Source organism: Idiotropiscis lumnitzeri, chromosome 4 (assembly GCF_059441095.1).
Source record: "Idiotropiscis lumnitzeri isolate Australia: NSW breed Sydney's pygmy pipehorse chromosome 4, RoL_Ilum_1.0, whole genome shotgun sequence".
NCBI lineage: Eukaryota > Metazoa > Chordata > Actinopteri > Syngnathiformes > Syngnathidae > Idiotropiscis > Idiotropiscis lumnitzeri.
Genome location: NC_142394.1, coordinates 22,520,216 through 22,545,963, shown reverse-complemented (window position 1 = coordinate 22,545,963; position 25,748 = coordinate 22,520,216). Strand labels below are relative to the sequence as shown.

Below are 25,748 nucleotides of genomic sequence, written 5' to 3'. Positions count from 1 at the left end.
TATTTAGATTCTTTGACCCCTTACAATTGTTAATTCAACTTTTTATTAGAAGTTTATATTATGAGTGTAATTTTTACATTCAGACCGGTTAGCGTGACATCATCATGCAAAAGTTCATCTGTGACAAAATAGCACCTGTCACTAAAAAGCCCTTACATGCCTTTAATCGAACGTTGTTTTTCAAATATCAACAGGCAGAACCGCCAAAGCTCTCACTTTCCGTGAAAACTAAAAAAAAAAATATATATATATATATATGTAAAATAAATAAATATATATATATATATATATACACATATATATAAAATAAATTAAAAAAAATATATATAATATATATATATGTAAAATAAAAAAAAAATAAAAAATATATATATATATAAAATAAAAAGAAATATATATATATATGTATATATACACACACACACACACACACACTCACGCGCCCACACTTGGGGACAGACGAATAGTATCGATTTATGATCAAATATGAAATTGACCAAATTTGGACTAGTTTCTGTGCAACCGTGATGATAAAACGTAATCAAAATCTAAACAAACTGGTGAACAATACATAGGAACGTGATCGTCTAACTCTCCCTACACTTGTCGAAAACAAGTTATTGTTAATCCTCCATCCAATTCTCCTCCCACAACAAGACAAGTGCACCTCCGGTATTAATATTTGAAATGCAGTAAATGTGGTGGATTTCATCGCACATCTGCGACAAACTACCTGCTGTGGTAGATAAAAGTAGCTTAAAAAAAAAGGGGGTGGGCTGGTGCAGTTTGGGATCAAGAGGCAGGCACCTCACTGGGATTCTCAACCCAGTTTAACACCATTTTGGGACAGTTTGAACTGGTTGTCGGAAACTTTCACACACTTGAAACTTTTTTTGTATTACTAACCTTGAATGTATCACTGTATTGATTTCCTATCGAGATGTGGTGATGCTGTTCTGGTGACTCGTCGATGTACAAGCAGCTCGCTTCGTAACAATGATGCACACTGTGTGGGGAAGAAAAAAAAAAATCCACTCATTAACACAAAACCATGCCTAATCTTTCAAATGATTAGGTCCGACTCACTCGTCTCAATTTGTGTGCTGTGGAAATGTAACTTTTGCTTTGTTGAGTCTTTTTGGAGTCCCTTTTGTGGTGGCATAATAGAAGCTATCCCAGCACGGGGATCAGTTGGTTTGACTTCACTTTTACAAAGGGCGGAGGATTTCATTGACTTGCTTGGGTTCGTTTAAATCAGCTCTTCTGCACCACAATGGAACGGACAACCTGCGTCTATTGAGCCGCGTGGATTTCGAGCGCTGATTTAAGCGGCAACCTGAGGCCGCGTTAAGGAGCAGCAAATAAATGCGTCTGCTTGTCTGTTTGGCTTTAAAGAGGAAGAATAATCTTCGGATAAGGAGAAAGAGAGGGAGAAAAAAAAGAAGAATTATCCGTGGCCAAAATGAAACTGGCAGAGAATGTGAGGAGTGCATGTGGCAGTGGGCTGCTCTATAAAGACATCTGCTGATTGCACAGTTTGGGGAGAGAGACCAGCCTGGCAGGGAAACGTGCAAGCGAGAGACGGCAGGAACAAGAGACGCTCGCAGTCAGTCACCTTGAACATGAGGACGTAAGTACACCCACTGGACACAACATTAGGCACGCCTGTTCACTGGAGTGGCGACGGTATCGTTTGTTGTGTTACAATATCGATGGATGAGTGTCGAATTGCACGGGTCAACATTTTTTTAATTTGTTCAAACAGAAATAAATGAAAAATTTTCTAGATTTTTTTGCGGCGGCGATTTAAAATCTGCACTCATTTTATTTAATTTTAGTCTCCATGACAATAATGTGACATATAATATAGTAATTAATATATCACTAATTATGAATTAAGGGTAAGGTTCAGCAACATGTGGATGTTTTATAAATTACAACTCATGGGAAAATCTGTAATGCGCAACATTTTATAGGTCAAGCGGATACACAAAAAGTGAAAATATTCCAAAAACCTGATGCGCAAGATACATGTATTACTTTTTTTTTTCTTTAAATCACCATTAAAACTCGGTTTAGAGACACATGCAGCCATCTTGAATCAAAATTGGCATTAATATTGCTGACAAAAAAAAAAAAAGGGGTCAGTGGACCCCACAAAATTGCTGTTTGGCGCGCACAGTTGTACTGTTCGCGGAATATTTTTGCAAGATTTCAAAAAATATTTTGAAATATATTTTTACTTTCTATATTTTACTGTTTTTTTTGTTTGTTTTTATGTGAAACGCTTATTGGAGTTTATCCCCCTTTATTCATTTTTTTTTTATTAATTTGTGTCTGTTTAAAAAAAAAAAAAAAACATTTTTAATCAATGTCAATAATACACAGATTTTACTATCTTACAACCCTCCCAAATTCAAATGATTTAAAAAAAAAAAAAAAAAAAAGATCCCAATAATACAACGAGGCTTCAAAAATATCAACCACCCTACATTTGGTCGGGCGTGTCTGCTTATTGTGCTGACCGACACCAAGACAACGAGGCACTCTAAACCAGCCACAGCAGTGCTAAGCACCTGACCATATAGAGGCGGCCAAATCCAATTTTATTTTTCTTCCCAAGTATTTGCTTTTACAGCATTTCTCGGCGTGGCATGCAGATCTCGTTGCACACTTGAGTACAATGACAATAAAGGGATTTCTGATTTCTGATGCACTCACTCAAGGCCGACAACAAGGCACTCTAAAAGCGGCCACTACCGAAACAAATCTCTGAATTTATTCTACAGACTTTAAGTAGATTTTCCTACATTTAAGAACTTTGTCAACGTTCAAACTGTTGCTTAAAGAAATATTGAATATATTTGTTAGGAATAAAACCCCTGAGTAATTTTTGATAAACACACGTGCCTCCAAAGCTGTATTTTAATTTTACACATGGTTTGATGTTTGACAAATTTGATACATGGAGGAGAGTGTCCATGCATGCCATCCTTATAGCAGCAACGCAGCACTTCACATAGACGACACCCACACCCGTCTGCCGCGCTCCGTATACTTTTGAATCAGTGTTGCCACCATGGATTTACAGACTTCTAACAAGAAAATAGTTCATATTCTGCTCATGCAGAAAGACGCAGACCGATTTTTTTTTTTTCTCAGATCAAATAAAATGTGACATGATGTAGTGCAAACTCTAATAACCGAGATCCAAGCATTTTCTATACCGCTTGTCTTCATTCGGGTCACCCTGGAGTGGTCGCCAGTCAATCGCAGACGTTCACGTTCAAACCTATTGACAATTAAAAGTCCTCAATGCGGGGACAAGCCGGACTATCCGTATCCACGAAAGCTCAAACTACACGAAGGAAGATCAGAGCCAAGATTCGAACCCAGAACCTCTTGACTGTGAGGCAGACCTTCTGACCAATTATTCCCACGCTTTGCTGGTTGGTTTCTGTAAAACTACAGAAATGAAGGATGTTTCAAAACTGCAAATTTTATGAGTTTATTTTGTCATTGACACATGATGTAATCGTTCACCCGTTTGATGGAAAAAAACAAACATATTTGATTAAATACAAGAATTGATTTGGATTTGGATATTCTCTCACGTAACTGTGTTACATTTGTTGACTTGCCGACCACTTAGACCAGACATGGGCAAACTACGGCCCGGGGGCCACATGCAGCCCGTTAATCAGGCCGGACGAACTTGAAAAAATTAAATAAATAAACCTCGTTCATGTTTTATTTTCCCTGTAATTCTGATGTGCCTCCAGTAGGAGGCGCACTCTAAGACATTTTGTTGTAAAGCGTTTGTTCATTTTCATTTAAAATTAAAGAATTTATTTTCTCTATATACGATATGGATTTTTTTTCCTCAGATGACGTGAGGTTACCAAAACGCTCCATCCATGTGCTGCAGGTCCGGCCCCTCTGTCAAATTTTAGAACCCATTGTGGCCCACCAATCAAAAAGCTTGCATAAACAAACATAAGAAATGACGAGAAATATAACGAGCCGTCTGACTTCATCTTGCGTTCCATAGGATCGCACGTTATAAGACGAGCGGCGATCAATGCAAGCTAGGCTAACTGCTATCCTCACCCACAACCAGCTAATTTTTATACTCTCGGATCTTGCGAAGATGGCATCACCTTGTTACCCGGAAATTTTGCTGCTCCATAGAGCATTATATTGCACCAAGCGCCAGAGACGGGCGAGTTGCAAGTCCTCCGTTAACTGGCTGATAGGAAGACAAGATGCAAGGTTAGCTAACAGTCGACTTTGAAGTCGAAAATGATTAGAAGCAGTAAAGTCGACTAGTTGCCTAGTCAAGTAATCATTTGAAACCCCGTGCAGAAGTCATTTTAAATCCCAAATTGTTACCTTCAAGTAGAAAGTGAGCTGCTAACTCATGGGAAAAAAAAGTTTTACACAGGACTTCATAAAGTACATGTGCACCAAATATTTTGAACCTCGATGTGACTCCGAGCCTCTGGCACCGATGGGTGTCATTGCAGATCCATCGTAATTTTGCACTCTGTCATTCATTTACGCTTGAGGTAGCATGTTGACAGAGCTTATGAAGACATCTCCGGCATCTGGTTCTCCCTCAGCTGAGCCACATGTGCTCCTCTGATCACATCTAGCCAACACGCCTCTTACGTGTCTTTTCCTCAAGTCTGCCCTCTCTCCAATGACCTCTCACCCAGACGTTCTCTTTTGCTTTGTTGTGCAGGTCAGAGTCCAAACAGACGCAGCCAGACGCATGACCACAGTTTGGTAAGCAGATTCGCAGAGGCAGGTAGGTCTGCTCCAGGTGCCCTACGCAAGGCAGGGATCCCCCACCGCTCCGTAGCTCTCGGGTCAGGGTTGAGGGCCCAGTGGGCTCCGAGCGCAGGTCACAGAGGGCTCGGATGGGCCTGAGATGAGATGGCGGACTGGCATGAGGACTGGTGTTTGAAGTGGCGCCGGACTGGGCTATGTTACCGTGTTACTATGGCTTTAATTAGCTCCTGCAGCTGCTACATCCTGGTTGACGGGTCCTGGAAAACTGGGGCTCAGTAATTTATCACAGGTTGAGACTGCTTCATGAACTTTCGGGATCTGTACTTACATAAAAGCACAGATACTTTTTGTAAAAATAAATAAATAAACATGGAGGGGTACTGTATTACTTAAAGATCCCCGGAAGTGCTTAATTCAATTATGGCATTACAAAATTCAAGCGGAACTCAAGGGAGAAAAATATTTCCATGTTCTATGAATTCCCACAAGATTATTAAAATTTGGGATTTTTTAAATATATATTAATATTATTTTTATAAGTTTTTATTTCGTTTTAAATTTAGTTAGTTGTCAATAGTTTTCAGGGTGGTTTTGTTAGTTTGCATTAGTTTTAGTTTTTTTTCCAAAACACAGTTTTAGTTTGATTTTAGGATTGGGTTCCATTAAAAAAAAAAGTGTTTTACCTGTGTGCAAAATTGATCAAAAATAAAAAACAAGACTGTAGTCAGTATTGTGTAGTAAAAATTCAACAAAAATATTATTTTAAACATTTTCGTATGCATAGGGTACAGTTTACAGTTTAAATATTCTACAAACTTTGAATTCCAATAAATGCACTGCATAACACTTCTAAGGTTCGAAGCGCCTTAATTATAATAAAGCCTGGACGCCGTGTTTTCCTAGATGCCAACTCCTAAAGTGGATTTATGGTTTGAGATTGATAATATAACATAAAAAAAAATTTAAATAATAATATTTAAATGAAAAATCTCACATTATTTGGACCAATCAAGTGAAATTTCCATCACACCTGATCTCTCATGGCACACTGAAAAAAACTATTGAGTGTTTAGTGCAAATGCCGTTGACGAGTTCTCTCCTCACAAAGACGTGTTAAGCAACCAATGGAAATCACCCACTGAGGGATAGCGGCGAGAAATTGATCTCAGATTAGATGAGCGCGAGTCATCCGCTCTCCTCCTTTGTCCCTGCCAAGATTGTGGATCTCGACTTAGAACTCCTTAAAAGGGAGACTTCACAGCTGGCTAGAGCATACTAATACCCTGGACTCATTAAATTAATGGGAGCCTGATTCCCCTTATACTCAATGTGCACCGTTGCCCTTTGAGTTTGCCGGGGCTAGAGGCTGCGCAGCACTTTGAAAGCCCTGACCGGCATATTGAGCGTGTTTTAATAGAAGCCTTTTGAGACTCTCGCTAAGATGCGCAGTAACTCTTTGCCTTCAAGTCCCCGCACCTCTCTGTGTGATCTCGTCACATCGCCACGCTATACTTGGATCGAGGCCCGGAGACAGGAAGGGGACCGCGTGCGGTAAATGAGGCCAGAGGTGTCCATATCTGAGCAGAGGCCATTCTTTCATGGAGATGTGAATCTTTAAGACATACGCTTTGATGTTGAAAGGTGCTGGGCATAAGACGGACAAAGAGGGCTTACACATGGACGTACGGAGCGCTCGCCTCCAGGCAGGGACGAGAGATCGGCTACTCGTCGGACCGTCGTTCTGGACGCTGTTGATCTAATTACTCCACTTGGACACGGTGAAGAAGCGCTGTGAAATAAATGGGAGGCAATCGTAGCGTCATTATGAAAGCCACCGTCCACCTAATGGGAACACACGCTGAGAATCGTTCCATAAGAACCCAAAGTGTCAGCGCCAAAAGCGGAATTCCGAGGTGTGAAGGGCAAAGACAAAGTGTTTTTTTTTTAATACAGCGACAGTATTTATATAATGAAAAAAAAGACATGACTTTTGCATATTTGCCTAACAGCTGTTAGATGAGTTGATAAGACAAGAAAGTGAGGGAAGTCACATTATCATAACAAAAAAGAAAAGCAAGAATTCATCAAGGTGATATTTATCTAACCCAAAATGTGAAGATAAACCTAATTATCACAAAATTAAATTGTTAGGACAAACATATCTTATCTAAGCATCGCATGTAAATAAGAGACAAATGATGCTACTTTAGACTCACGGGCAACACCATTAAGTAAAACGAGCCGTATAAAGAATTCTGCCTTTACAAACAATGGCGCCAATGCGGAAATTTTTTCTGTTTGGATCAGCGCGTTTGTTCATATTCATTTTCCACATATGATTTTCTTTTGTCCAGTCATGTCAACATCCTTGAAATCTGGAATCTATCAAACGTAATCTATGGCCTTCACAAAACACGAAGACAGATTATTGTTTTTCAGATACCATGACGCCCCCCAAAAAAAATATTTACATTCTTCAATGGACAGTGAGGAACTGCAAATGACAATAATAAGTTCCGTCCATATCCCGCTTGTCCTGATTTGGGTCACCCTGGTACCGTCCGCCAGTCATTCGCAGGTCATACATAGAAAGCATACACCCATCCCAACTATTTGGTGATTGGAGTAACGCTTCAAAGAAAATGAAGATGAGTTCGTATTGCTTTGACTCTCGTTTCCCATTGTGGTTCTAGTCGACAGTAATCGTGAGAGCGGTTCCTTTTTAGTTTGCCGTATTGGTGGCAAACGATTAGAAACAGCTCTCAGGATGATGCAATGCTCTTCGACTCCACTGCAAACCACAACCTCAATAATGAGCTTGTTGTCAGATGCATACCCCTTTGCGCAGGGCTCTTCAAAGCCCGGCCCGCGGGCCATATGTGGCCCACCGTCCACTTCTGAGCAACCTGCACCACATCGTTAGTCTAATAGCAGCAGTGCCGAAGTCATTTGGAATCCTCAGCGTATTTCTTGTGGTCTCATGGTCACAAGTGTGTGTTTGCAGTAACAAGGAAGTGGCAAGAGCACCGTAGCTGCCCTGCTCAGCAACGTGCCTACGTATAACTGACCCAAAGCTCTATTTCAAGCAGAGACGACGGGCATTCCGTAACGGGGGCGGAGCGCTCCATGAACAAGCAGTCTTTGAGAGACGTTGGACTAAGCAAGGATGGAAGTGAGTTTTCATCTGTCCTTATGTGCCAAACCGGCTCAAGTTCCGCATTCAAATACATGCACTCGGATCAGAATGAAATTTTGTGATGCTGTTGCATGTACTGGCCCTTTAACTGGGAGTTCAACATAGAGAGAGAAAGAGAGCGAGAGCGCATCAGAACGAGACTTGAAGTTGGAAAATATACGGAAGCGATAAACACGGTTGTGTGAAGAAGGAATTGAGAGCCAAAATAAGCATCTTAAATTGTGTTTAATATGAGGTATAAAGAGCAATAAATGGCGTCTCTTACAGTGTGATAGCGGCGTTTGGCATCGTCTACCTGCATTTAGAATATAGATAATACCCACATTTAATAACATGGAGACCCCGCGTCTAAAGCAGCTAATGTACGTAGAAATCCATTTTTATGGCTAAATTTAGTTATTGTGGCTTTTAATCAGGTGTGTGTTGTTGTCCGGAAATTACGGGAAGTAAATGTGAATAAGAAATTAGCCAGCTAATGACTTTTAAATAATGTTTATGAATTATGAAACTTCTACCTGTAGCTGTTCTTCATGCATAGATGCTTATTATTTGATTTATTTATTTTTTTAAGCGGGGGGGACAGACTGGTGAAAGGACAGAAGCGCTTTAACAGGAAACAGGACGGACAGAGTTTATTTGATGAATAAGGACGAAGGGACAATAACGCCCAGGTTGCAGACGGAGACTTGACTTTCACCACAAAGTCTCATCATTTTATACAGAGCCAAGACCGCGGCGATATTGATCCACTGTTAATAGCGCAATCGTGCAAAAAAAATCCACAGGAGCAATCTGTTAGAAGAACCTGAATGATGCGTTTGGGAACTCAAAGAGGTCATTTTGCTTTTTTTAATGAGTTTAGTACATTTTTGTGAATTAGCAGAAATCCAAGCCAAAATGGCTGAGTCAGGCTCTCAACATTGCATCACGCAAACACTCCCTCGTCCTTTCCGGTTGACGAACATCAAGAATATACACTACAGTAGCGCCGCGCAGCACTGATTGGATTTCCATAGCCGCCTCTGACAGTAATGATTCGTCCCGGGCTTTGATCGCAGCCAGAGATCACCACGGCGGCAACATGGCCGCATATACGGCTCCTCGCTGATGCTAACAAGCAGCCAGCGTGCGTACATGCCTCCCACTCCAGAGCGGCGTAAATTTATTCTCATCACTCGGGATGCAACTCGCAGCGACACGGATCCGCCGGTCGCCGTGGCACCTGGCAACAATGCAGGAGGCGGCGTGGGGGAGGATTAGATGCAATCAAGAGGGGAAGGGCACGGTTACCAGGCAGGTTTAGAGCCACGTGGGCTCCCACTGTGACACGGCACTCATCTTAGCAACGTTGGACCAAAAAGACGGGAAGGGCGCTGAGATCTTATCCCACAGAAGTCAATTTCCTCCACCAAAGTTCTTCTTCACAGAGTGTGGCTCAAGCACTTCAAAGTGGAGGGCCATATAGAGAGCACGATTCATTTGGCAGCTCATGTTGTCCGCCTTCAAGAAAGCCAAAGCTCGACGCTAGACGCTCGGCAGGGCTGATTCCGGCTTCAGAGAGGGGAAGGAATTTGGCGGAGGCTTAGGACGCCCAACCCCATCCAGAGGTGGGCTCTTTTTCATCTCGGCGCAGCCTTAGCGACTGGGTTTGGTGACTAGGCGCTTCACAGGTGGGAGTCGGCCCGGGTCAAAGAAGCGTGCTCACTAAGGACGGGATTTGCCGCTGTTATTTTTCTATTAGGGCAGAATTATGCTAAGCCTTCAGAGGCCATCTTTGTGTTGCTATGGCAGCCCATATTTCCTACCGGGTTGTGACCTTGAATGACTACAGTGCAAAGCCAAGTCGCCCCCGCACCCTTTGAGGATTAGAAGCGGGCTCTCTTAGTTATGCAAAACACCTCTGATATGATTGAGCCTTGAATGGTTGAATGACAAACTTTATTGAGATTGCCTCTCTTCTCATCTGATTATTGTCACTCGATTATTTCCAATCACTTGGCACGGCTTCAAACGACGCTTTGTTAAGGACCACGCCGAGCTTTTCTTTTCCGCCACCTCCAGACAAAGCTCATATCGCCGACCATTTGCCGGACAAAACACGCATGGCCCGCCGGGACAACATTTCTCAAACAGATATAAGGCAAAATAGATCATTTTGGAAGGCAAAAAAAATTAATTATCTTATAAATCACGTTCATTTTACAGTACAATGAGACAATAAACTACAGGAATTTCAATTAAAAAAAAAATTAAAATAAATAAATAAATAAAAAACTGTGACCGGTTGTGTTCGTGTGGACTGAAATTTGACTCAAAAGACGAGTTACTATCAATTGAAAGTACTAAGTTACTTAGGCTGGGACAAATATAATTTTGTATTGTGATACTTGCGACACCAAGTATCAATACGTTGAGGGAGTATCGATACTTTCGATACCATGTTGAGCTCTGTGATTGGAGGTTTATTTTTTCCTATCTCGCACTCCTTTGGATCAGGAACAGTGACCGGAACGGTTTACGCACTTTTCAATCGAGACACTTGAATAAATGTCAAATGGCTCTTAAGTTAAAGGTTTGGGAACATATATGCCTGTGTTTTTTAAATACATATTTTAAGGTGAATACTTTAAAGTAAAAATTAAGTATTGCAATACGCATCGGATCGCCACTCAAGTATCGTCCAAGCCTTATTAGTTACTCTCTCTAAATCATGCCTCTCTCGAACCTCCAACACAGCAGATTCAAATAATCAGCTCATCAGCAAGCTCTGCAGGTGCCTGATAACGATCACAATCATTTGAATCAGGTGCGTTGGAGGAGGGAAACATCTAAAACAGGCTCAGCCCTCGAGGGTCGGCGTTGGGAAACTCCTGCGCTAAATAATTATGCATAACACGTTTGTTAATCTGTAATTACTTTTACCAAAATAACTCCAGCATTATCGTGGCTAAATAAAGATGAAATAAAATATAAATAAGTGCTTTGATGACATTTAACTGCTCTACTTTGAGGACCTTTGACAAGACATCATAATATTAACAGGCTTTCTTGCCATTGAAGTCTTTTGCAAAAAAATTACAAAAAATGATTTTACATTTGAAATGAAAATAAATGGAAAAAAAAGTCATGTTCAGTTTTAATCCGTTGTTACAGGTGCCTTCACTAAATAAACACATGCTTTTGAGTTGTAAAGTTTCTTCCACTGAGTGACATCTGACCAATCAGTGTGCCGATATAATAACCAGCCAAGATGTACCAACAGCGACTGAAAACTCCAACAATGACCGTGCATCGGACCTCATAGCAAGGCGGGAACTCATTTTCTACGCGCATCAAAGCAAGAGGAGCAACACGAGTCACACAGCAGTGAATGAGATCCCCACAAGCGTCCCGAGAAAAGACAAAAGGGTACGTCCGGTCACAGCTAGGTCAAAAAGCTTTGAAATGAATCATTTTGGAATGAATTACATTACCGCGTTCCAAAAGTATGCTTTAGTTCACCGTTGAAACTTGTCCAGCGTCTAATCAGAAAATTTGCAAATATTACAAATCAAACTGCTCATTCAAAGTGGATTCATGTGTGGTGAGGTCAAATTTGGGCTTTTCGACTCACGCATTTCGAGATCGTCTTGCCACTTTTCATGACACGTTACTTGGGCTTGCGGTCAAGATGGTGACATTTATAGAAGCGCTTCACTCCACAAGCGCTTTTTTTAACTCACAAACTGATGATTCCAAGCTGTTTCAACGGAGGGGGGCGGGGGGGGGTGTACATTCCATTCAAGCAAATTCCATGTCAGGTAACTAAAAACTGACTTTTGGGCACAGTTTCACTTTGGACAGTCCACGGGCAAAAGTTTTCTGCAGCCGCATGTTGAGATACGTTTCTCTTTGGCTAAATTGAAATCATTTTTAGAGCTTCCCTCCATAAGCAATTTTATTTATTTTTTCCCTCCATAAGCACTTTTATTTATTTTTTCTCTCCTAACTGATGATTTCAATCTGTCTCAACAATAACCATGTTTGAAAATGTCTTGTTATTGTTCTTCAAATTACGCAATTTTTCTGTTTGGCTGTGGCTTTTTGAGAACACGCAAACTCCGTTTTAGTTAACATGAAAACAGAGCTTTGGAAAATGTTTCAATTAGATCAATATTTTATTTATTTCTTTGCTATTTGACGTGTATGAGTTTCTCCTGCTTTCTTTATCTTTCTAATATATTGTGATGTACTAGTTGCTTGTTGAATGTGTCTGGTTCACATTCAACAAGGCATGGAGGGTGTGCACACTTTTGCAATCACATTACGTCCGTTGTTGATTTTTATATTATAAAGGCATGTGGAACACATTTTGTACCGATTTGTCATGATCATCTTTATGGTCTCGTTTGGTTCCCAATTTTTATTATTTTTTTTTTTATTTGTTCATATAATCTATTTTGGTGACTTGGATAGGCCTTACAGTTGGGTACTCTGCCAGCTAGGCTTTACATTGGACAGTTTGTGTTCATTTCTTTTCAGGTAGATATTTTTTTTAAATTTAGCTAGAGAGTTTCTTGGGTCTCGTTTTGTTTTAAAATGGAGTGAGGAAAAATGTGCAAAATGCTTAAATGTGTACTTTGCAGCCAGGTTAATTTTCAGGTGCACCCAATAATCAATACAATGATATGTGATCTTTCGATTTTTTTTTTTTGTCACAATCCTTCCAGCTGTTTTGAGAGCTGCCATCAAAGCTGCAACTGGGAGATGCGGGCGAGGCAGCCACTCGGCTCGGCAAACGGAGATGACGCTTTGAAGGTACGAGATTGACACTATGGTGATCACAATGCACAACAGGAGGCGACTTTGAAGAGGAAAAGTGCGGAGAGTGTCGGCTTTCGCATTACTAACAGAAAACACACATGGAATGTACGTTCAACATATGTCCAAATATCGAAAAATATCAATAGGTATACTTGTCCCAATCTCTTGTGATAGATTATCAATACACTAGCAGTGATCGATTTTATTGACCATACAAGAGCTCAAAAGGAATTCCAACAGTAAGAAAATCTCAAGGGGTCATGGCTCTTCCAGATGGTGCTACTTTAATTAAAGATGGGAAAGTGCAGTGTGCACGTAATTACTGAAGGCGCAACTGTTATTTAACTTGTGTGTAATACAGAAATATTTAAGCAGTTATTTTTTTAAATTCTCCTCTGTATAAGTGAGGTGTTAACTAAATAAATTGAAATTAAACTAAATTTTGCAAAAGTGCACAATTAAGAGTGGCCTTTTATCGCGGCCCAGCACATAAGCCGAAGCCAGAGTCGATGTAATCAAATGACTCCCCACACATATCAAGATTTTTGGTTGTAAATATTGAACGTGCTCCGTATGTAAAGGGGAAGTCAACCCCAAAATTGTCTTTCTAAGAATATGTTCTATGCAGGAGCACAAGTCGAAACATGGCACTCTGATTAATATTGTGGAAGCAGAAAATAAGTTAAGCAGTAAAATCTACCCGTTTTTGTATGTGTCAGGGGGCGGCCATTTTGTCACTTCTGCTGAGTGAAAATGACATCACAGTTGCTCCAGGCTCAGATAATGACCAATCATGGCTCAGCTTCGAAAAACAGTTGCGCCGCGATTGCTCGTTATCTGACCCCTGAGCAACAGTGGGGTCATTTTCAGTCAAGAGAAATGACAAAATGGCCGCCTACTGAGATGACGAAAAACAGGTGGATTTGGCTGCTTAACTCATATTCCACAAACGAAATATTCACGAAAATGCCATGTTTGGATTCGTGAAGGTGCGCATAACATTTGTTGGCGAAGACTTTTATGGGGTTGACTTCCCCTTTAAGATTGTTGGCCCATTGTTGGAACAAATTCACTCATAAAACACCACAGACCAAAGCATGATCTTATTGGACAATCTTAGAAACCTTGAGATAGTTCTGCATGTGTTGTCTTCGGTCAAGGCGGAGGGAAATGGGGACAAAAAAAATAAATAAAATCCTCAATTCTCATACGTGCGTGTCGTTTAATCTACATTTTGATATGTCACACTTGTGAGGTGGACAGATTATATCAGCAAACGAGAAGTCCTCACTGATGCAGATTTCGACAGATTTGTTCACAATATTGGAGAGAAATTGGCCTTTTGTGTTCATAGAATAAAAAAAAAATCGAAGTGAGCTCCTGAAAAATGGGAGCAAAACTAAAAGTCTTGCGTTTATAATTTTGTTCTGTGATCGACGGAACCAGAAAATACAACTTCCAAATCTTCACTGCGCTCTTGATCTGGACTTTTGTTGCACGGCTGCTTGAACGCTGTCGTCACTAAATCATGCAAATTACACCATAAACCCAAGCAACCGGGACTTCTTTTTTTTCTTACCCTAACTGAAAAATAAAGCTGTGCCACCGCCGCATCAGAATCTGGTTGTCAGTTTGAGAATTGATCAGTCTCAGTCCCGTGTCGCCTCCCCGTCAAGTGGCAGGTCTGCGTCAGATTTTGTGACAGTGCTCCAGAGAAGTCCCCATGCAGCACCACCAAAGTGCTGTCGATCATCTTATTTTTGACAAACTCCTCACGCGTGTCTCTCAATCTAATCGGACTTTGAGGCTCTCGTAAGACAAACACGGCTCGTCGTCTCACCGCCCAATAGTTCTTTTGAGTCAGTTGTTCAGCCAAGTTTGAAAAACATGACAGTCACATTTTAGCGGCTCTGATGTCACAGCATATTTTTATTCCTAGCTTGAAAGTTCAATCAATATGAGGTTTGCTTCCACTTTGATGTGAGGTCTCCAGTGAAGTGATTTTTAGCATGCTACCTGCCTCCGCTCTTGCCTGTCACCCACCCACTGCATACCTGAAAAAAAAAAGAGAAAAAAAAAAAAACTGAAGACACAAGGAGCTGACAGAGCTGCCTCATGCACGTTTGCCTTTCATTGCTCGTGACTGCAATTTTTTTCAAAGACGCAAGGCCACCGGATTCACGCAGCGACGTGACAAGACAAACGGAAAAAGTGAAGTATTCATTAAATAATGGAGTAATGGAACATGATTCTGAACTTGAATAGTAAAAAAAAAAATGGTTAAGCTTCCCACCAAGGCCGGACATCAGGAGCATTGTCAAGATTTAAATACAAGAATGAAAGAAGTACACTACCGTCAATATTTAAAGGCACCCCTGGTTAAATTGTGTTCTTTAGCTTCTCAGAAATTGAATTTTTGTCAAAATAGCAAAATAGTATATGACCAAAATGAAAAATAGGAAAATCCAAAATGTAATTCAAGTGCATATTATCAATATGCAAAAAAAAACCCTCACATTAAAATAGCTCCCTGGATGTGAATAATTTGTACAACTCCATTAGCCCCCTCCACAAGTTTTCAATGGGGTTGAGGTCTGGGGACTGACATGGCCATGAGAGGAGCTCGAGTCTCTGGATGGTGAACCATTTCTACAATTTTCTGTGGGAGAGAACGCTTTTTGCAATAAAAATGTATTTATATTGAAGGCATTTAACATCTAAACCAGGATTCCAAGAATTTTGGAGGGCGCCCTACTTATATGACACTTGAAAATAAAATAAAAAAAACAAACGATTCTTGCATGTTTTCCTTATCTTATAGACAAACACAAAAATGGTGATGCAATACAAAGGTCCTTTTCATGTAATAATAATAATAATAGCCCCTTGAATTACCTTTTGAAAATCAATTAATTTTACAGATTTCAATTATTGGCAGTTGCAATCAGTCACAAGAAAATCATGGTTTCTGAGAAAATAAATATTCCAAAATAATATTTTTATAGCTTTTCATTCCGAAATGTCTTTACCGTTATGTGTCGTAACTTACAATAAGTTGCAAATGCATCGTGGTGTCTTCAGAGTCCCTTTTTCCGTTCAAGCTGTCTTTAGCGTTAATGCCAACGGAGAGAGCCTCATTATGTCGTTACAATACACCAGAGGGACCTGTGAGTTGAAATGCCAGGATGAGTCAAACGTTTTGCATTCAGACAACAAGAGAATGCAAACCAATGATGAAACTGATGATATTTGATATTTGTATGACTTTGTACACGTCGGGACAATCGCGTGACTCTTACCGTTGTTACGATTGTAAAGACAAGAGCGCAATGGCTTTATTGACACCCCTGCTTTAACGAGTGGTTAAGATCATTTATACACTTGTTTCGGCAGTGTTTGAAAAGTGAGCAACTTACAACATTTTTATGACGCTATTTATGGCATTATTGTTACGCAATAAGCGCATTTAAGAGGGCCGCCCCCATTTGCTCTGTCAATGAGGATTGCCTTTACCATGAATGTTTTGACTCATCAATAACTTCTTTGAAATTGGATTTTAAGCACCGCTTTTTTTAAACAAGTGTATCTGTTGCTATTGATCAAATTTTCTGTAAATCACAAATAAATATACCTTGGTGGAAGTCATTGGTTACTGTGCATCTTTTATGCTGTTCATGCAGATTTTTCATAAATTCCTTCAATGTGCCTCACATTAGATTATGCATGCTGGCATATAAGAATTGACGTTGATTATATTTGCTATGACCCCACCCAAAGAGTCCAAAAACCGCAAGTAAGCGTGGATCAGGGAAGAAATACTTCAAAATAATGGGGATAGATTCGAAAGAAAACAAACCGCTGCTACGTGAATGTGCCTTGCTGAACCACAAAGATACGGAGATCTACAATTAATGAAATATAGCCACATGTATTTTATGCCCAAAAAAATTGCATAAAAAATAACATAGAAAATACAGTAGGTAACAGGAGTTGCTTGAGATTTTAACCCTCCTGCAATCATAGTTGTAATAAACTGAAAAATAAACGAGTGGACTTACTTTTGGCTTTCCTGCTCGTCGCAGAAATCCAAATGATGCAACTTCCGGTGGACCATGTGACTTGTCGACTATTCCAAATTTGTCACAAGGGGTGAGGACTGAATTTGAATTAAATTGCTGTTTTTGTTTTTGAGAAAATAAACTTAAAGTATGTATAGTTGGTATACACACAGAAATATGTCAAAAGGTAACATTTCTAAAAATTGAAATGATTATACTTTATGGTAAAGGTCTATTTTTCCGGGATCCAGAACTGTTTTGGCACATGCCCCACGCCACCAGAGGTAGACCCTGATTTCATAGACTGCAGTTTCATTCATTCATTTATTTATTTATTTACTTACTTACTTTACACCCCCCCTCAAAAAGTCAGCTCCGTTCATTTGTGTTACACTACGTTGTGACGTTGCAGGGAAACACCGTCTCATCACTATCTATTAATCGTGTTTTCTGCCTATGACGACGACAAGAGAGACCCCCTTAAACTCTCTCTCACACGCACACATGCACGCGCACGCACGCACGCGCACGCACACACCACACACCTGACGAAGAGCACAACCTGCCGCGGCGTCAGAGAGCTTGGATTTAAGAAGGATTAAATATTAGATTTCAATTTACCTGCCTGCGACAACGTAATTACCTCGTTTTAGCTCCCACCCCACCCTTCTAGAAGGCAAAAAAATGCAATTATGGAAAGAGTGAAGCACACATTCCGACGACAATGAAGTAAAATAGCTCGATGGCAAATAAAGCACAAATCTGGGACTTTAATGAAAGTCATTATTAAGAGGTGGGGGGAGCGGAAAAAAACGTCGCAGATTCCAGATTTTGCAGCCTGGAAAGTTAATCTGAGGCTTTTTTGGAAAAGGCATCAAATAATCTTTCATTTGTTCTCGTTTCCCGCCGTCTAAACACGCATTTGCAAACACAATAAACTCGTGAAATAGGAATTTATGTCTGTGAAGCATTTTTTAATATAATAACCGACCTATTATGTTGCTGTAATGAAATCGTATTCAGTATACAATCACAGCCGTATGAGCCAAAGTAATATTATTATTATTATTATTATTATTATAATTATTATTATTGCGTGTGATATTTATTTATTGACGTTCGTTCTTCTTCTCATTTAAATAAATATATGTTCACTCTTCATTTCTTCTTCAGGCCACAATTTATAATGTCCAGAAAATGACAGCGTTTTAGATCATCATAAAAAGATAAATAATTGTTAACTTCATGACCAATCAAAACTTGAATAAAAGCGCGAGTTTGCTGTTGCGTTCAAAGAAACTGGGAAAATATAAAGATAGTGGAGGGGCCCCGGCCTGCGTTAGCCTGCGCGTTGTGTACTTTTAGTGGTTGAACCCCCGCTGCTTTTTGTTTGTCGTGCCTTGTACACGCTGGTACCGGCTCGGCGCTGGAGGCCGAACAACTTGAGACAAATTCACCGGAGGCGTGCTCACTCCAGGCCCTTGAATGCATCTGCAGCAATCCGATTGTATTTTACACCGTGCAAAAAGATTCGGAAACAATCACCTGGGGTTTTTAATGCATTCGACCAATTTTATGCGCGAGACGCGATTTTTAAGCCCCCGCGTTAATTTTCACCCCCAAATATGATGGCACATCACAGCTGCGTAATTTCTTCCTATAATGTTTTTTTATATATCAAGAAAGTAAATTGAAAGGTAAAAATAATATTACTTGAGCAAAAATGCTTAGAATTGACCCAAGGCAATATTAGTAGACTAGTATTATTGAGATTGGACATAAATGTGAGAAGTATGAATGATGAATGCGCCGAATACACACGTACTGCTCTCTTGTTAAACGAAAATCTGATTTAAATGAACATGTTTTTGTTTATATAGATAAAAAAAACATTGTTTTACTCACCTTTCCTCAATTTCATTTTCCTCGGCTAATAAACACAATTAAATGCATGAATGAATTATAATTATGCAATATCTTACAAAATTATTTTTTAAAGCTTCATATTATATTAATACTTAGTTGTTAATGTTTGTTTGGATTGGATTTATTTACCAAAAAATAAGGATACGCAATAGAGAAAAAAAAGATGGCTGGATGCAAAGGCCCGTCATTGGACACTTTATTAGGCACACCTGCTCGATCCAGCCAAAAACAAAGTGTTAAGAAAAAAATCCGCTTTTACAAAGACAATAATACTTAATGTTGACTGACACTCATACTCAGGTAACCAAAATATTCTAAATGTATTTGTTTGATGCAGTTCACTTGCACGCCACTAAACAAACAACAGTAACAAAAACATGAGCAACCAATCAAAAGTGAGAATCATTAACTTTGTAAAATTATTTCTTCATGCAGCTGATTGGAATGCGTAGCATACGTTGTCCTCATCAATGAGCATCATCGCCTGCATTTCCTTCAATCGTTGCGTGTATTATTACAAAACCGGATGCTATTTATTCTTATCATTCCAGTCCAAATTGTTAATATTCATAATTAGCCATCTAACACTCAGGTGACAAGTTGTTTCACTCTATTAAGACTCGAATACAACCTTCAATTGTTATCTTCATTAAAACACGTGCATAAATAGCGCCCAATAAATGCCCGCAGGCTGGTCCACGCAAGTTTAATTATGATTAAAAAAAAAAAATAAATAAAATACACGCAGCACCATTAAACCTTGGAGGGGGTGCCAAATATTATTTTTGTTTTTTAAACAATCGCACATTATCTGCCGACTTTGATTGTGCATTTGCAAATGAGTGTTGGAGATTGTGAGCACTTTGAAAGAATCATTTCAACACGCGGGCATAATCTCTTCAAACAGGAAAATATGTCACCGGGTCATCACACGTTCTCGTTTCCCATTAAGAGTTTGCCACGAGATAGACACATAAAAAAAAATAACATCAGTCTTCCTCTCACCTCAGCGGGTCACAAACTGGGCCGGGGGCTAATTGTCTCTAATAGGAAGCTCCACAAGCCAACAGAGGAAAATAAGACAATAAAACATCACACTATTGCAGAAGTTTGTTTTGTCTTTGTCAAAGTGTGAAAACGAGATGGGTAACTAAGAGGAAATTCGCTTGTTAGCAGACATCCTCCGTGGAAGTGTTACCGAATGTGTGCAGCAGACTAGTTTTCAGATTTCAGACGCACAGATGGGTTTAAAAAAAAAAAAGGTCTTTGTATATCCTAAAAAGCTTGAATTGGACAATATCCCCCCCGGGTGCTTTTTCTACCTGTCCTCGGAGATTGAGCTACTCTCTCCTGTCCAAAAATACAGGAAGAATCAAAAATAATTCCGTAACTACTTCAAAGTGCACACGAGCCTCCTGAGTCACCCGGGCGAATAAATAAATAAAAATACATTACTAATTGCATTTTTCAAAGCCAAATCTTAATTTATTGTGGGACGGGGGGGGGGGGGGGGTAAATAGAGAGATAACACGTGGGTGTCTTTTCGGCTTCATCAGGCTCCAGTTTGGTTTTTGAATTCAGTCCATTTAACTCAAAAAGAGACGATGCTAAGCGATATAATGACGAAATTAATCGAATCCTCATTTCTGTAGAGTTTAAAGGTGGAGTTTTCAATTATTAAAAACAACATTTAATAAAAATGTTAGTTTAAAGCTGAAAGTACTACGTTAGCAACATGTTCTAAAAAAAAATCAGCCGTCTCAGAAGGTTTAATTAGATTTTTAAAAGAACCATTACGCCCAAGAAAAACCACCAAGATTGGTGTCAATTACAGTGATCAACTGAAAATTTGAATCGGCGGTGTCCTTAAACATATATTTTGACCCTGATTTAAAAAATATATCTACTTTTTTTCCCAGCTGCATCAGAATTTAATTATGTTTTTGTTAAAGTTTGAGCTATAAAAGCTTGCATAATACAGATTTTACCACGCATTGTAATTTATAGCTATGAGGTTTACAAAAAATATTCCATCTCGCTTTGGAAGCTTTGCTGAAACCACGACGGAATATCCACAACCAGAAATAAAAACGTCTCCCTTGTTTGATGACAACTGGGCATAAGACTATAACAAACACTGTAAAAAAAAGGTGAACTTAAAATGTAAAAGCAAAAAACTTCAATAATATTTTAAGTTGTGCAGTTCAAATAAATAATGTTATAACAATGTTTACAGAACTGTTCTCCCTTGTATTGAATCCGCCCAACTGAAAGATACACGGTAAGCAAAAACAACTCAGCAAATTGTTTTGACGCTAACAATTTGCTTTCTTTGTTGTGCTAACTAAGGTTGGTGTCAACAATTTTTATTTTAATGTTGTTCCAATTTAAATGGCTCACCTTAATGCTGGTATCTCACTGTGCGGTGAATGCAGCTGAACGTAGCAATTTTTGCTTGTCAATACAAACCCATATGAAATCACAATTGCAACATTTAGGGGGTATCACAATCATTGTTTTGTAAAATCTACCAGCCCTAAAACAAAGGTATTTAAGAGCAATTAAAACACAGGTGTCAAACTCACGGTCCGGGGGCCAGATCTGGGCCACCCCATCATTTTATGTGGGTCACCAAAGCAAATCATGTGTGTCAAGTTCCATGATCCTTGCTAAAATCTGTATCAGAATTCGAAATTGTCTTGTGGAACAAATATTGAGATTTTTCAAAAATTTTTGTCACACTTTGTACAGTCGCCTGAAACAATAATTTAACAACTTGTGATTTTAAAACTAGTAATCCATCATTTATTTGGTTTCAGCATCATAACGGCCCATTGAAGGAAGCAGAACGTACAAAATGGCCTGTGACAAAATTAAGATTAACTCCCCTGAAGGAATACGAGGAAAAGAAAAGTTTCTTGAAGTTCAAGAAAGGTCTTGATTTTATTATGTACATTTTTATTTCTGCTTAGCAAGCCTCGAAAGTCCACAAATTGCATCACCACACGATGAATTCTTCATTTCAAGTGCAAGGCAGGGTCATTAAAAGCAGACAGTGCTGAATAGTCATTTGCACAAGTCTCATTCGAATCTGGACTGACGTGTGTGTGTGTGTGTGTGTGTGTGCGTGTGTGTTGCGGAATGTTGTGCCTTTTGTACCCTTGCAAGTGTGTTTGCTCATATGCGTGCCCGCGTGTGCGGCCTATTACTGCAGTTTAACCCCCGTGTTCCCCTGAACGCACCATTCTTCCAGCAGCATCCTCCCCTCACTCAACCCCCACCCCTTCACTTTTGTCCTAAGAGGGCAATTAACGAAACAAACGTTTTCCCCAAGATAAGCTGACTGCCAGCTTTGCATACTAATGCAATGCCAAGTGGTTACAAATAATAAGTGCTCTAATTACCAACACTGTTTTCAATCAGAAATTGCTCAATTTCCCAGGATGAGGTCTCCATGGCTGGATATAAAAAAAAATGTTAAAAAAAAAAAATTCGCAACCTGACAGCGGCATGAGACAATCATCTCCATGTGTGACGTTCCTGATTTGGCTTGTTCGTGTGTGAACAAACAATCATCTTATGGACCCTGCGTGGTGCGACCCTCTCGATAGTTGCCGCCCCCCCTCCCTTGTCACCCCCGCCGGCCCCCACAATTCAAGTGAGAGTTCCTGTCAGGGATGACAATTATCCCCCCCTTTTTATAACCTGGCCGTGTTATTGTGCGGCACGTGAGGCGGTGATGAGCACAATGTGGCGCTTCATCCCCTAGGTGAGCAATTTTGCTGCAATTGTGATCATCAGCGCAAAGCAGGGGCCTGCTCATTTATTAAGCAATTTCCTCGCGAGGAAAGTAGCGGGATGGCGCTTTTAATTTGCCAGGGGACGGTAATATCTCTAAAAAGCAACAGCAATTATAACAGGCGTGACACCCAAAATAGGAGTAAGTTTGACATATATACCCGTGAGACGAATCGAGAGCAAGAGGCCTAAAGAGTTTCGACGAGGGGGAAGTGAGGGTCTTTCACAGACCAATGGATGGGAAGGGAATCCATGTATTCATCAAAGAAGGTCCACCTCCAATACACTGATGCATCATTTAATTGAGAGTTGAACCGATTAAATCGACTCACCACACTTTCAACTCCTGCCATGTCACGGTCATCATCGGACTATAACAATGCAAAGCAGTGAAATGTAACAACAAATAATGTCTGGCCAACAAGATGGGTGGCATGGTCTTCAAAAAGCTAGAAAGAAGCGGTTTTGCATCGCAAAAGTCGCATTTAAATTGAAACATATTGAATAGCAAAACTGAGAATCAACCGCTAAAATGTCTCTAAATGTTGCACTGGGGCCATTGTGGCTAGTCGGAGGTTGAGGTCACTGCTCGGTGCTTCTTAAACCGCACCAGCTTGCTACAATGAGCATTGGCTGACTACTGCTGTGGCTAAACACATTGTGGAGTCGCGCCAAAGTCATTATCAGCTCTGAGGTGGAAAAAGATACATTTCGGACCAGTAGCATTCGAAAGAACGGAGAAGCTATGCTAATAGCTCAGCTAGCATAAGATTGTCCTGTCCAATTTTCTACAGTGGATAACACCATGCAAAGACGATCAAATGTAAACCCCCACGACTGGCCAAGTACAAGGACCAGGCCGACCACAAGTAATATTAAAAATAAAGTCTACCACAAATTTGTTTTTATTAATACCTATAGTTTAAAATGCAAATATTCCCCACATTTTGATCACAAAACTAATGACATTTCAAACTCATGTTACATTACCCTGAAAAATGGCTTACAACATAACCATTTTTGGTTATAAATCAGTCAACTGAGAAGACTCACAAGAAGCCACAGTAGGTCAAAACTCATGTCCAGGCTCTGACATGCAGACAAATCAGTCCAGTTGGGTCAATCTGCTCCAGCCCAGGATGTCACAGACTAGGCCACGCCCCATAAAAACACCATACAACACTGTAGTGACTGTGACTTTTGGTTTGTCGCATTCAATATTATTGGAGTAAATGAAAATTGACAAAGTAATTAAAACTAAAATTTAGAACAATTTGTTGATTAAATAAAACAAAAATGAAACTCCAACTAAAACTCCATCTTACATAAAAAAAACTAAAAACTAAATCAAATTATAATAAAAGTAAAAATGACAGTTTTTTTGTCTTTGTCAATCAACATCATAAATGAGCTTCCAGGTTTCATTTTAAATTTATTTTGGTATTTCTGTACAGAGAGAAGAAAGAAGGTCAGTAGTTTTGGAAACATAGTTTCCTTTACTTTATTGCACACGACTTTTCTCATTATCTTGCACTTGATAAATACTCCATTATATATATATATATATATATATATATATATATATTTATATATATATATATATATTTACTCCATTATATATATGTATAAAAACATCAAATAAAACTAATACTAAAACTAAAAAAAATGTAAAAAAATCAGAAAAATAAACATTAATAAAAACAAAAACTTGCTCAATTTTTTTTAGAACAAACTGAATTTAAACACAAAATTCAAAATGAAATATAAACTAAAGAAAAATCCAAAATGATAAAATATACTCTTCTACAAGATGGCACAAGGTACTCTAAACAGGTGCATCCACCTGTTGCCATTCATACAACTGAATAATAGCAAAGTTGTCATTTAAACAGGTGAACATTTCCTAATGCGTAAGTCAATTTATAGGTAGATTCAAACAAAAATCATTATTTTGTGCCAATGAGACGCAAAATACTGCAAGTGCCTCGGCGCAATAAAAGTTGAGAAATACTGGATTAGCCTAATAATATCTCTCTAACTCCACTCAGTCCCTTTACAGGATGAGCAAACAAGATCGCCCTGAGCTGACCTTTAACTTTGGCGCCGGCTGACGGCGGCCTGGCGTCCGATCAATGAACCGAGCAAGCGGCCTGCCCCGTTCGGCCGAGCCAGGAAGGTGCGGACGCTGCCAGAAGCATCGACACCAAGCCGTGCCGTCCAAATTGACTCTCGCCCATCCAGCAGGCAGACGGTAGGGATGCCGCGCCGCCCTGCCACGTACGAAAGGACAGCCAGAAGACTGGATCTTTCTCTGTGGACAAAAAATTACTCGTGAATGTCAGAATAGATGTGAACAAGCGGGGTAAAAAATTAACAATATGAAAACTGATTTAATTGCGATTTTTCCCCCCTCAAAATAACAATTCTGATTTAATATGCAGGATTATTTAAAAAAAAAAAAAACACAAGCAATAAATTAATCTGTATGACAATAAGCAATGAGATTCAAAGCAGTTTCTTTATACATAAATCAAATATACATTAAACTTGCTTGGGTGGTGGCGAAGAAAGGAATCGACATTCCCCAGGATTAACACACTATTCAACAAAATTCATAAATTTGTGCATATACGGAATGCAGGCCTACCTGTGGATGAAACAGACTTGAGCATGTTGTCTCAGCAACCAAAATGCACACAAGTGCGGTGGATCAAGGAAGCGGATAAAGAAAACATGCACATTATCCACTCCCCACAACGAGCACAGATGATTGATCCATTCAAGTGTATAAAACACAAAATAGCAAAAAAGTGTTCATATATATATATATATATATATATACACATTTTTTTTTTCCAACCAAACAAGAGTGACGTGAACGTAAATCACTAAGACGAAGCAATCATGAAACAATTGTAATCTAAAACATCATGTGTACTGCACTTCTCAAGGCCGGAACTTATAAAGACACTTTATAAAAAAATAACATATACACACAAGAAATCCTAGAAACCAACCAAAATAAAGCTTTTTTTTTTTTGCAAATAGTGATTTAAAAATTTCATTCCACGACATTGCGATTGTCGATTTTAATTCAATTAAATGCTCGTCTCTTAGTAACAGTATGAGGTCAATACCCACTTTTACACGTCGCAAAATATAACTGCTTCTCC

At 39.4% G+C, this 25,748-nt stretch overlaps 2 long non-coding RNA genes across 4 annotated transcripts in view; one reads left to right on the top strand and one right to left on the bottom strand.

The window, feature by feature from the left end:
* LOC148338595 (uncharacterized) overlaps positions 1-17,117 on the bottom strand; it is a 59,723-nt gene extending 42,606 nt beyond the window's left edge. For 2 of the 3 annotated variants that reach the window (XR_015842958.1, XR_015842960.1), the window contains exons 1-2: positions 16,852-17,117; positions 907-1,006 (exon numbers count right to left, since the gene is read on the bottom strand). This is a non-coding gene — a long non-coding RNA (uncharacterized LOC148338595). Of the gene's footprint in view, positions 1-906; positions 1,007-6,468; positions 6,584-16,851 lie in introns of all 3 variants that reach the window. The other variant, XR_015842959.1, reaches the window with a different exon arrangement.
* The window catches only part of LOC148338594 (uncharacterized), a 32,049-nt gene extending 6,970 nt beyond the window's left edge, over positions 1-25,079 (top strand). Inside the window, exons 2-5 of the long non-coding RNA XR_015842961.1 lie at positions 4,745-4,810; positions 11,253-11,398; positions 12,700-12,787; positions 24,624-25,079. This is a non-coding gene — a long non-coding RNA (uncharacterized LOC148338594). The remainder of the gene's footprint in view (positions 1-4,744; positions 4,811-11,252; positions 11,399-12,699; positions 12,788-24,623) is intronic.
* The last annotated feature ends 669 nt before the right edge of the window (positions 25,080-25,748 follow it).